We start from the raw sequence: 12960 nt of genomic DNA, 5'->3' as shown, positions 1-12960 counted from the left end.
TCCTGACGTGAATACTTAATAACGGCTCGTTATAGGCAAAGGGTTGACCACCAGATGCCTGCTTCTGCAGCTCCAGAGCCCACTAAACTTCAGCGTTCCTCCGGAAGCTGGCGTGGAGGCTCACAGTCACTCTGCCGTTCACTAATCCTGGGGGGTCAGCACAGGCCCAGATGGGGTGCTGGGTGAGGTGCATTTGCTGGAAGCTTCTTCTCTGTTAGTCCACAGCCAAGAGACTAATGACTTGTTATGATGGCTTCCCAAGTAGACACATCACGGTGGGTTTAAAGCAGAAATGTAAGACCTTGGTGTGGGCAGCCGGAGTTGCTCACACATCAGGTCAGAAGGGGCCCTCTGAAGTCACCACTTATGCCTGGGCCATGGCTAATAGGCTGGACACTGACCTAGCTTTGCACTCCTGAGCTGACCCCCACACCCCCCACTTACGGGGTTCTAGGTAGGGTGATCTGTCCAGCTGCGTTTTGATCACTGCTGGCCTAGAAATTAAATTCTGTTGTGTTTCTATGACATATGAATTTCATGACAGGCTCATGGAACAGTTACCTGTCTCAGCTCCTTATGTCTGTGTCTCCTGCTGCCTTCTCTCAGATGTCTTCCCAGCATGCTCCACTGCTCTAAACCGGAACAGCAGAGGCAGACCACAGGCTGTGCCAGCTTCAACTCACCGGACTCTGTGTGTAGAAGGAGCTGGGTTTTCTATTACTAATTTTTATTATTTTTATATATGCGTATCTGTAGAAGTGAATGCTTCACATGTCTGGGTGCCTAAGGCAACCCCTAAGAGGACACCTAGCCTCCTGGAACTGGCTTTACAGGTGGTTATCATCTGTCCAATATGGGTGCTGGGAACCAAATCCAGGCCCTCTGGCAGAGCAGTATACTCTCTTAGCTACAGAATCGTCTCTCCAGCCTTGAAGAGGAAGCTAATTATACATATATGTGTGTATTTATGTATATGTATATAATTTATGTATATGTAAAAGCTGGCATGTTGGTACATACCTGTAATTTCAGTCAGTAGTTGGTGGGGGCTGATATAGGAGGACTATGACTTTAAGGTCAGCTTGGGCTATCCAACAAGAGCTTATCTCTAAACTGCATCACAAAGGCTGAAAAACTAGTCATTAACGGGATCTATAGTGGTATGCATGCCCAGCATATCTTCCTTGAATGGCCTGCTCTCCTTCCACGAGAGGCACTCTGGCATGCTTTAAGTCTCTGAAGGCACTTAGCCTTGGGTCTCTGCACATGCTATTCTGACCGACTGGAGCATCTTCTCCCTTGCTTCTCCTCTTCTTCCCTTCAGACTTTGTCTCTACAACAAGCACCTTAGGGAGTCCACCCCAGAGGCTTGGGAAAAATGGCCCCCTGGCTGCCTCATCCTCGCAACTTCTCGGTAGAGCCTCTCGTCAGTGGAAGCGATTAATTCTTGGTATGATTACTTATTCAGTGTCTTAGACTGTAAACACCAGGAGGTAATGGATGCTGGCTAGCTCCGTGCCTAGCTGAGTACCCAGTATATAGACTAATGTCTAATTGTTCAATTAATTATTTAAAAACGCTTGTTACAAAACAACTTACAGAAAGTACAGAAAAACTGAGAAGAAAATTAAAGTGATCAATAGTTGTACCTCCTAAGACAACAAATATTAATATATTGGTGTATTTCCTGAGGTTTTTTTTTTCTTCAAAATACAAAGATGGTACATAAATAAGCTCCGGGGGGCAGCAGCACATTGCCTGTGTCCAGGTTCTCTCGTTTACTCCTGAGGGCAGCTGAGGAAGTTTGGGGTCCCCCCCCCACAACAAGCTCTAAAGGATAAGGGATTAAATCTAGATCCTGGAGGAAATTCAGCCTTCTTCCTACCATACGCCTCTACCGTTCTCAAGCACTGGCTCTCAACCTTCCTAATGCTGCAACCCTTTCATACAGCTTCTCATGTTGTGGTGACCCCTAGCCATAAAATTCTTTTTGTAGCTACTTCATAACTGGAATTTTGCTACTGTTGTGAATTGCAATGTAAATATCTGATATGCAGGACATCTGATACGGGACCCCCGAGGAGGCTATGACCCACAGGTTGAGAACCGCTGCTCGAGCGCTTGGGCTCAGGTCGCTTAGTAACTAGTATTCTAAGTATATGGAGATATGTCATTTCACGGTTTAATGTTTTTCTTGCCATTGTTTTTTTCTCTTATCCCTAATTCACATTAAAGGAGAAACTTTTCGGGATGGAGACACCAGTGTGCTCACTCCAGGCTCTGCAGTGACACGGGAAGTGGCTGGAAACAGATTGCATGCCTGGATCATCCGTACTTCCAAATAACTGTGTGATTTCTTTGTTCCAAGTACCTGCCACTTTATTTCGGATTTCTACTCAGATTTATCTTTATTTCTACCCATGGCTAAGTCTACAGGGTAAGGCATCCTCTAAATGGCTTTAGAGATGTCACAGTGAGTTGCTAGTGACATGTTAGTGAGTTGTTGAGTCAGGGTTGTCAGTGGGCCAGCCTGGGTTCTGAGCCTCTGCCCAAAGTGGTTCCACCAAGTCATTCAGAATATGAAGAAGCCTCAGGGTCCTTGGAACCCATGAACTTGTATGCAAATTTTGCATAACCACACATCTGTTTCATTTTCCCCGTCCTGGGAAAGAGGGACTCTATATTTCATCAGTTCATTTAAAACAAGGGGGGGGGGGGAGAAGATTAATCTAAATTAACAATTGTATTCATATTTGTAGCCTGGATACCAAGTACCATTGTACACACTTATCTGAGTTGAACCCACTAATCCTTCCAGCGACCCTGTGAAATAGAATCTACTGTCCGCTTTTTATGGTAGAAGAAACTGAAGCACAGAGATACTATTGCTGCGTCAAGTCACACAAACACCCAGATCTGAAGACACCCAGATCATCTCATTCTGACTTACCCTCAGGAAGCAAACACCTCTTTGGGAAAAAAAAATGTGCATTTTCTGACCCCTGAACTTGGGTTAATGTCTGTTAATATTTGTCACTAATGCTGTGTTTCTTCCTTCCGTTAGGAAAGGAAAAGCTGTTGCTAAATGAAGTCAGCAGCTCTTCTTATCCAGGATATGGTGGAAGAGAAGAAACTGCTCCATCGAGGGTGAGTCCCTCCCTAGAGTGAGTCTTACCTATTTTAACAACGCTGCTGCCATCCCTCCAGGATGCAGTCAGGACAGCCAGGCTCTTGATAGACTGAGTTCTGAATTAGAAGGGGAGGCCTTTTTATTTTTCCTAGAAGGAAAGGACATGGGAAGGAATTACCCTAACACCATTGTGTGTGTGTGTGTGTGTGTGTACATCCAAATGTGCACGTTTGTAGTGAGTGTATTTGGGATCATGCACTTCCCTGGTCACTTCTACAGCACACACAGACTAAACCACATTTGATTGCTTGTATTAACTCACATGAATGGAATTTAAGTCGTATGATACTTTCCCTATACCTTTTGAGGGAATGAGACATGACCTAAGCTGTTCCCAGAAGCCTTTCCGCCCCGCACACTTTACAGGTTTTTTTCCTTTGCAGATGGAAAAACAGCGGAGGAGGGCAGCAGTCTCCTTGTTCAGCAGCTTCCAGGAGGTTTCACAGAAAGCTAAGAAGAGACTTAGGACTTTATTTCCCCCGCTGGGGATTTAGCATTTTCTTGATTAAGTGACATTGAGACAAAAAAACTGAAATAACAGAGTCTCAGAGACTTGGGTCTACCACAGGGTCCAGAGGAGGCAAAAGACAGAGCAGGAAGTGTGCAAACACTTGAAGCAAGGGGCTTTGGTGGACACCCACAGAGCCTCCAGTCTCGGCTGAGGAGAAGGTGGGAGTATGGTCTGCAAAATGCACCCTAGTCAGGCTTTGGAGAGAGAGGATGATACGCTACCTTTTTTCTTCTAATGTTAAAATCTTGGCAGACTACCACTCTCGGGCCCATTAAAATTCAGGAAAAGAAAAAGAAAAAGAAAAAAAAAAAACACAACGAGTTTTTAAAGAGACAACAAACACATCCTTGCAAAAATAAAATCTTGCTCCAAAAAACGCCATTGTGAAAATGTCTTTCAGTTTTGAAAAACAGGAGGAGGTTGGAATGGTGTTGGGACCATGGAATGACTATTAAATGTGCCATTTGATTGGCTCTTGTGCAGATGCAGGTTAACCTTGTTCTGTCCTTGGAGAGAAATAGCCCTATCTTCTCACCAAATGGAGTAGAACCCATTTCTATGGATGGGCTGGATCTGTCTGGGTGGTGATGTGGTTGGGTGGAGTGCAGAGGACAATTTGTTCTCGAGTGCTGGCTCCAAAATAAGAGCCTCCCGCTCTGCTCCGCTCGCTCGGGAAGTTTCCTTCCAACGCAATCAACGGGCCCGCCAAATCCTTCCTCCAGTCTCAGATTTCTGTTATATAAACTGCTCTAATCAAATGTCTCCTTCCAATTCAGAACAAAGCTGTTCAGAATAAGCATTTACCAACAAGCCCATGACTTATGTAAGCAGAGGCCAGCACACACGTCGTGAGAAATCTGCTCCCTCATTCAGGTGAGCTTCGAGTCTACTGCTTCGAGTCTACCGAATCCCGGTGCTGCCCTTCTGTCTGTGCTGACTAAAGCTAGATTGATTTCAGAAAGACAAGAGGCCTCTTCCTCTCCTCACGCTGGCCAAGTTCAGGTTCAGGAGACCAGTGTATACTGTACTTTAGTGCTTCCCCATCCCCCACCCCTCAACAAACCTCAAGCCCAGCCTTATATTTCAACGCAATTAAATACTTCTAGGAAGCTGTGGAGTGGCTACTTGGCATTCCCACTCTATGATATTTAAGCCATCTCCTATTTCAGAGTATTTAAATGAGTCCCATTTGGGGAGTGATTATAATTATTTCATGAGGAATGCTCTGTTATATAAATATTTATGCCACTGTTTCCATAAATTCCTAGCAGTGGAAGATAATGACCATTTTGATGGGTTTTTTTGTTGTTGTTGTTGTTACATGTGGCCAAATTACTTTCCAGAAAGGTGAGATGGATTTATACTCCCATCAGCCACTGCCCGATACCGTATCCAAAATCATTTTTTTTTTACAACAATGATTAAATAGGAAGAAGAAGAAAAAAAAAAAAACCCCTCTCAGAACTACTTTTCTTAGGAAAACATCATATACACAGGAAATGTCTGATGCACCATCATCTATTATCTTGTTAGCTGCTAGAAAAATGTGCCTCGGAGGGGTAAATGCAGCTGTGCACAGCCTCCTGGCCTCCACAACAGCTTCACCTTCTGCCCATTATGTTAAATCCCTGATGCCCTCCGTTTTCTCCTGCTCGATGCCTTGCAGATTCCAGTTACAGCTCTGACCTTGAATCCCTCAAGGCACTCTGGGAAGGGTGGCCTCTGACAGCCGAATAGAACTCGCTAGGTGAAGAGAAAGGAGGGCTCAGGTTCCAGGCTGTCAGCAAAAAGCTCCTATAAACGGAGGCTGACATAGGCGATCCTGGCCACTAATATGCCGTCTAGACTTAACACGATTGCTCTTCCTCTGTCTTCTGAGCTTCAACTTTTGACCTTGCCTCCGCCCTTGCATAGGTACAAGTGACTGCACCCAGCCATTTCTTGTCTCTTGAGATTCGGTAGCCAAGTGACTCAACATCAAAGCTGCCACAATGACCCAGTGTAGGCACCATCTTAGCCTCTTCCCCCTATATAATCAATGAAAGGCTGCCAGCCATGAGGCAGAAGAGCGGGCATCCTTCTTTCTCTGGGATAAAGTGAAGGGATAGTCCTTGCAGAAATTACAGCAGACGACCATTGCTAATTGTGGGTGGCATTATAAAGTATGTTTTTTAAATGCATTTTTAACTGATGTATAAAACCATATATTATATATATTAATAGAGGTGTCTACCGTGGGATTTAAAAACAGATGTACTTTATTATTTCATAGTGATGTGTGTGTCTACATGACATTACGAGCCTGTGGGTGCAGGTCCTCAGGGCAGCCAGAAGAGGGTGTCAGTCAGTTGTGAGATGCTCAGTGTGCTGGGGGGCTATACTCTGGTCCTTTGGAAGAACAGCAAGTGCTCTTGCCCACTGAGCCATCAGCCCGGTCCTCCTTGTTTCGTTTTGATACATGCATGTTTTTAGCACCAGGAAAGGATTTGTGGGAAGGTTAGGAAATGAGTCTGAGGGCACTACATCCCTAGTAGAAACAAATTGCTAGCAAAATAATTTTGAATAAGGTTTATTTTACTTGGGAATGTCTCTCCAGCTCCCAGCCCCCCCCCCATGACCAAGATCCCCAGTACCCTGGCTCTAATGTATGCTTGCTCAGGTACCTCCTTCCCTATCATGTAAATTTATTAAGCACTTGCCATAGGGCAAACATTCTTGTTCATTAACATAAAGTATGCTCATTTAGTCCTTTCCAACTGCACCAGCACTACGATGCTAGTTCCTGCTGCAAGTGGGAAGAAACTGAAGCGTAAGCAATTATGCAGCTCGTTGAAGATAGCAGAGCTGGGGGGCAGGGAAGCATTCTGATGCTTAGAAAGACACTAGTAACCAGTATTCCCCATAAACTATCTGTCTAGATTCCTTGACTTGGAATTTCACACACACACACACACACACACACACACACACACACACTCTTATCCTGGTAATATGTTATCTGAGCCTCGTAAACTAATCCGATTATCAGATTTAGGCTGATAATGGGCTAACGTATTTCCCATCTCAGTAAACTGACAGTCAACTAGAACTCACACTATGAAAAGACTAATTAGTGGTGGCAGCCAGAAACATCCAAGAATGACATCCCGGTGGGAAAGGTGACAGTGATGGGTGCAAGAAAGGTGCTTTAGGTAGGCCATCTCAGGGAATGGTGGGTAAGCCTGTGGTACTGTCAGTCAATGGCTCACTAAGTGTATGGAGCAAGACACACAATGACTATGATGAGTAACTCTTCATTAGAAATGATTGATTGTTCATGTTTGCCATCATGAGTGAGGAATCCAAGTCTCCAGGGAACTGCCACAGTCTGTCAGTGATTGTTGCAGGAAATATTAAAAAGAGCCCCAAGTCCCCACGCTCCATCCAACAACTCTCTGGTGGGCCGGAGCTCCCACGCTCCCTTTGCTGCCATGCCAGTCCCACGCAACAACGGTCCTCACCACCGTCAGCTGTCACAACACCCAGCAACCTGGTAGAAACCAAACTCTGGAAGCTTATAATTCACAAGTCAGATCTATGTATCAATGAATTCTCAGTTCACAAGATGCCCACACAGTAATTTCAGAGTCAATCGATAATGATACAATCTGCCCACCTAGATCAGACAAGTTATCCCAATTATCCTACCCTGGATGATACTCATACCCACCTGTGACTATTGAAAGCCACACAGGGTCAGGATCTTCTTCCTGTCTGTCCACCTCCATCTTGGCTTCTCTCCTCCCTCTTCTGAGTTGTACTCTGTCCCTGCAACTCTTCACGCTGCCTTCCTTTTCCCTGTCCAATCACAGGCCTCCTGCTGCACCAATGTTTTAATGTAATTCGACAGGGAAAATCCTGCCACAAGTGATGACCAAACACTGTGTTTAATGGAAACCACATAATTCCACCACAGTCTATCCACATCATCTTATTTTCCTCCGAATTTTTGTGATTAAGGAAAGCAACAGGAATAGGGCACACACCCCAAATGGATCTGTTTGTATTCCAGCCTGGTGTAAACCAGCTGAAACATCGCATGCCCACATCAAGGTGCCACACTCTTCTTAGTTTGATTGGCCCACAGCATCCCATGCAGCAACTCCTCTCCTGATTCTCCCTGGGGCCAGGCAGTTTATGTTAGAAGATGATGTGCCAGAAGGTGTGGCCAGGGAATAATATCATCTTTGGCTTGCACATGTATACTTTGGTCCCAGAGAAGTATACTTAGAAGGTTCTAATGAGTCACCGAGGTGATGCTGACGTGTAGAACAATATTTTTCATGCTCTTCAGATGAATAACTGCACAGTGCCTCTGAGTGGGGGCCCACAAATGCCCGTGGGTCAGAGCAAGTGAGTGAATATGAGAACTCCATAGACTCAACCCACCCACTTGTGCCACACTGGCGTGGTGCCATGGCAGGCTACAACTTTGAGAGTACCTTGAAGGGGCTGCCAGGTGTGAGTAAGATACTTTACGTGTCCATTCACAATCTATGAATTAAAAACATTCCCACGTCTAAGATTACATTTGATTCTTCTAAGAACCTTCATAGACTTCCATAAGAGTACGTTGTTTAGCCTTATCAGTTTTTACAAACTAACCCAGGAAAGGGAATCTTTCATTTCCCTGATGCTATGATGTTAGCACCTACTCATATGCTGATAGAGCTCTTCTCTCTCTCTCTCTCCCTCTCTCTCTCTCTCTCTCTCTCTCTCTCTCTCTCTCTCTCTCTCTCAAAGCAATTTCAAGACATTTATAAATATTATAATGTGCCCTACGCTGCTTGCCCATAGTCTATTCCTGGAGCCACGGTTATGGGAGGCGGTAGTCTGTGTGCCAGGGTGCATGCCACACTACCTCAGCATCACAAATGCCTGCCCTGATTCATTTCGGGTTAAGGGTGCTCAGTGGGCTGCCCTAATGGGGTCTTGTGTTTCATCTCCTATAGGCAAGAAGCTGTTCCCAGACTCCAGGATGCAGACTGGATTTCCCAAGTCCACAATGCAGGGACCAGGGGAACACAGGGCTAAGTGGAAGTTTTGCTTCCTAGTAGAAAGTTCCAGAGCCGGAACAAGGAAGCACACATGACAACCACATGTTCATGTGGTGTACATCCTTCTGTTCCCCCCCCCCCCAAATGCTATTTCACAAGCCACACACTCCTTTTCAGGACTCAGCTCGAAACAAGAGCCAGTGCAAAGCCACTGAAAAGAGGGGCGAGTGCTCCTACTACGGAGTGGGCGCTTCTAGCTGTCAAGGGTGCTTTTTGATGCAGAAGGTTTGATTAAGTTACAGAAAGGTAGATCAGAAGCTTCTGATAATGGGCGAGTCCCCTCTTGAGTTGATCTCCTGAAGGGAAAGTTCTGGTGGCAGCCTTAGCATGGGGTTAGGCAATGCCAGGTGCCCTGCCAGTTCACTATGTATAGACTGATGACCTGGCAGAGGAGATACTTCAACTAGTCAAGGGCCTGCCATGCACCCCGGAGGAGCTGTTTGAGCTCAACATAAACAGCTCAGTGGTGGGCTGGAGAGATGGCTCAGCGGTTAAGAACACTGACTGCTCTTCCAAAGGTCCTGAGTTCAAATCCCAGCAACCACATGGTGGCTCACAATCATCTGTAATGAGATCAGATGCCCTCTTCTGAGGTGTCTGAAGACAGCTACAGTGTACTTATGTATAATAAATAAATTAAAAAAAACAAAAAACAAAAAAAAACAGCTCAGTGGTGTCCCAGCACTGGGGAGGCGGAGGTGGAGATAGGATTATCTCTGGGGTTTTCTAGCTGGCTATGGTGGTGCATGCCCTTAGGAACACAAGTTCAAGGCCAGTATGGTGTTATCTGACCAGACAGTTTAACTGATTCAGATTCACAGAGCCCCAGAATGTCTCAATTTAAAAAAAAAAAAAAAAAGGCAGCTCCTGAGGTGTAATATCCAAGGCCGTCTTCTGGTCTCCGCATGTACATAGGCACACATATGCATGCACTCTCTCACACAAACGTGTGCACATGGACATGTACAGAAAACCCCTTCTGAGCATGGCTAGGACCTTGCTTCAAGGGCTAGAGCAGAGGAATAAACGTGAGAACTGCTTTACAGAGGGGCTCAAAGCTAACTCCCACAGTTAACTTGGTCCATCATAGCCTGGACCTCCGGATGTATGCGACAGGGAGGACAATTTACCTCCACCATCCCCTCCACGCCAAATCTATAACCTCAGTCTAATTATGAAAAAAAAAAGAAAAGAACAATGAAGCTTCCATTGAGAGCTATTTTACAAGACACCCAACCCAATAATTCTTGGTCATCCAACAAAGTCTGAGGAATGTTGACTTAGTCAAGAGGATCCAAAGAAGAAGTAATGACAAACGTAGATTCCTGAAAAAATAAAAACATTGCTAGTGAAACACGCATGTTGTGACGTTGTAGTTGTAACAAATGTGCTGTTGTGATGTAAGGGAATAACGAGTTTCTGTTCTGTCTTTACATATGTCTGTAAATCTAAAATTATTCTAAAATAAAGTTTAATTGGGAGCTGAAGAGTGATATCTCCCCATACACTGCTTGCATTATTTTGAGTTATGAATTGTGTGAATGCATTCAAGTGTGTGTGGGTGCAAGTGTGTGTGTGTGTGTGTGTGTGTGTGTGTGTCTTCTGGGACTGTAGCCTGCTTCAACATGTTGAAAGAGAACAGTGACAAGTGGGATGCTTATTAAGCAAAATGTTAATTTTTAAAAGTATAGCTTGCATACCAAATGAGGGCCAGACATGTGGGAATAAGGTTGCCAGTTGCAAATGTGCTCCCCCACAAGGAGCTATTTGTGGCAGCCTGTCTGGACTGCTGGGTTGTGAGTGTGAAGTTTTGAAAAAGCAATTTGGCTCTGAGGGGCCTCCCGAGAGTTAGCTCTCTTGCAAGCTTCTGGCCCTTCCTTTCTGGATGCTTATTCCATGACTGTTTAATAGCAAGCAGTGCCTCTCATTCACTCTGCTGCAAAGACATGGTGTCAGACAGGAAGGGAGGGTTGTATATTATAGATCTGAGCCCTAATAAATAAATTCAGAGGCCGATATCATGCTGTATAATGGAGTGTGGGAAAAGAGCAATAAAGATCGGGCAACAGTCTTCCCAGGAGGCCGGGGAAGGGGGCAGGGGTGGGGAGAGGCTGAACTTGGGCCAAATGGTAGGAGTTGAGGATGGAGCTGGAGCTGCAGGCAACAGTCAGGCTAAGTCCATCTCAGCTGAGGTCTCCAGGCAAGACGCTCTGTCTAGAAGCTAAAGACAAAGGTTGCAGGAAAACACTTCACTTTAAACCCAAAGCAAGGCCAACGCTGTTACCTCCATCCCAATTGTCCTTTGATGTCACCCATTTTATGGGGCTTGCTGGTGGAGGGTGTCTGGAATCTGAAAGTTCAAACAGTCTTCTGCTGTGTCAAATCTCTCCCCTGTGCCATGGGGCTCCCAGGCCACTACCCAGATCCTTGAATCTATTCAAACTGGATGGACAAGACTAAATGACCTTTGACCTTTCTTCCTCTTCTAGAAGCCCATGAACATCTTTGCTTGTGGGGAAATGGGCTTCATAGTTTGAATCTTCCTTGTTGGGAGGCCTGGGTAAGACAAGGAGATAGACTGGTTGGTACAAAATTGAAAGATGGGAATTAATGGCTCTTGTTTGTTTGTTTGTTTGTTTGTTTGTTTAGATTTTTAAGGGTGTCTTTGACAGATTGAAAATATCTCCTGGGTTTGCCAAGTCTTTTAAATGTTAAGATTGTGAAACTGGCCCCTGGGGATCAAATATAGAGACAGGGACTAATTTGACAGATGAGGCTCAAATTTCATGAACTCATGAGAGAGCTCTGGTCTTCAGAGAAGACAGAGTCTGTGCAAGAAGCTCAAAGCATTTTGTCCATGCAGAGTTTATTTTCTCAAACACTGCTTATCCAACATAAAGTCAGCATCCTTGTTGACACACTGTCTTGTGGCAATACTGAAGGTGAAGCTAGAATGCTCGATGCAGCCATCATTCCCATGAGGCAGCCATACAGCGCTCAGGTGAGTCACATACCAGAGAGTTCACATCAATGGTGTCTGAAGCCAAAATCCTTGGGAGACACACTAGCCTGTTGAAACCAGAGAGAGCACTGTTTGTGTGCAATAATTTCAATACAGGAAACATGAGGCTCCTCTGTGTCTTCTAAAGCCTGTGTAGAGGAGAGAACTCTGGGCTAAGATGCCACAGGTTGTCTTGAAAAGACACACACGAGGACATGAGCATTGAAGATGCTTCTCCTCTGGTCTGGCTTGCTGATTGACAAAAGTGAATCCAGTCAACTAAGCAGGACTAAACTAAGGTACCGAGCAGTCAGGAATCATTTCAAAGAGATCTCGAGGACCATTTTCTATGCATTAATTTCATAGTCGAAACAAAGTACCGTACATCAATGTGTAGTGAAGTCTGTATCTATGGGGAGGCTCAGGCCCAGTCTGACAACTTTTCTCCGATTAGAAAGGAGGAAAATATCACTTTACAAACTGAGTTTTCAGAAGGTGGGCATCACCACACTGTGGAGACAGGGGCATGATCAGGCAGAGCATGGGAAGAAGTGCTGTAACTGCCCTCTGTTCCAGAGAACTTGGAAATAATGAGGAAGCAGCACCCGAGGGCAACCTCTGGGGACCATTTGGATTACAAATATTCTCCCAAGTCACCTTTTAGCAAAAAGTCGCTTGGGAGAGGCCGCACCTGAAACCCTTCCTTCTCCCACAGGGTCAGTGCTTAGGTAGATGATACAAGGATGTGCTGCAGGAAGAAAGCAGAAAGGGGGGAGCGGGAAGGGAGGAGGGAGGAGACAGGACAGGATTATGAACTGGAGGGGATGGCAAAGAGGGGAACTAAAAGTCATCTCAAAGGCAGCTGCGCTCTGCCAGTATGTTTGGGGGCATCAGCTCTATCCCTGGAGAGAAGGATGAATCAGGGCAGGAGAGATAGGAGCAGAAGCAGGTCAGGTCTCAAATGGGCACTGCCTTCCTATGTCCCATTCCGCTCATGAAGAAGCAAAGACCATGAAGGAATGGAGAGGGGGTGGTAGAAAAGGGAGATGGCTCGAAACTTTCCTAAGATGATTAAAGAGAGAGAGAGAGACAGACAGACAGACCGACACACACACACACACACACACACAGAGAAAGAGAGAGAGAGAGAGAGAGAGAGAGA

At 45.4% G+C, this 12960-nt stretch overlaps 1 long non-coding RNA gene across 1 annotated transcript in view; it reads left to right on the top strand.

The window, feature by feature from the left end:
* The first annotated feature begins 2939 nt into the window (after window positions 1–2939).
* LOC110324144 overlaps window positions 2940–12960 on the top strand; it is a 19246-nt gene continuing 9225 nt past the window's right edge. The window contains exons 1-2 of the long non-coding RNA XR_002380667.1: window positions 2940–3147; window positions 4478–4574. This is a non-coding gene — a long non-coding RNA (uncharacterized LOC110324144). The remainder of the gene's footprint in view (window positions 3148–4477; window positions 4575–12960) is intronic.

Source organism: Mus pahari, chromosome 7 (assembly GCF_900095145.1).
Source record: "Mus pahari chromosome 7, PAHARI_EIJ_v1.1, whole genome shotgun sequence".
NCBI lineage: Eukaryota > Metazoa > Chordata > Mammalia > Rodentia > Muridae > Mus > Mus pahari.
Note: the sequence above shows the minus strand (reverse complement) of the source record. Positions and strands in the feature narration are given on the sequence as shown.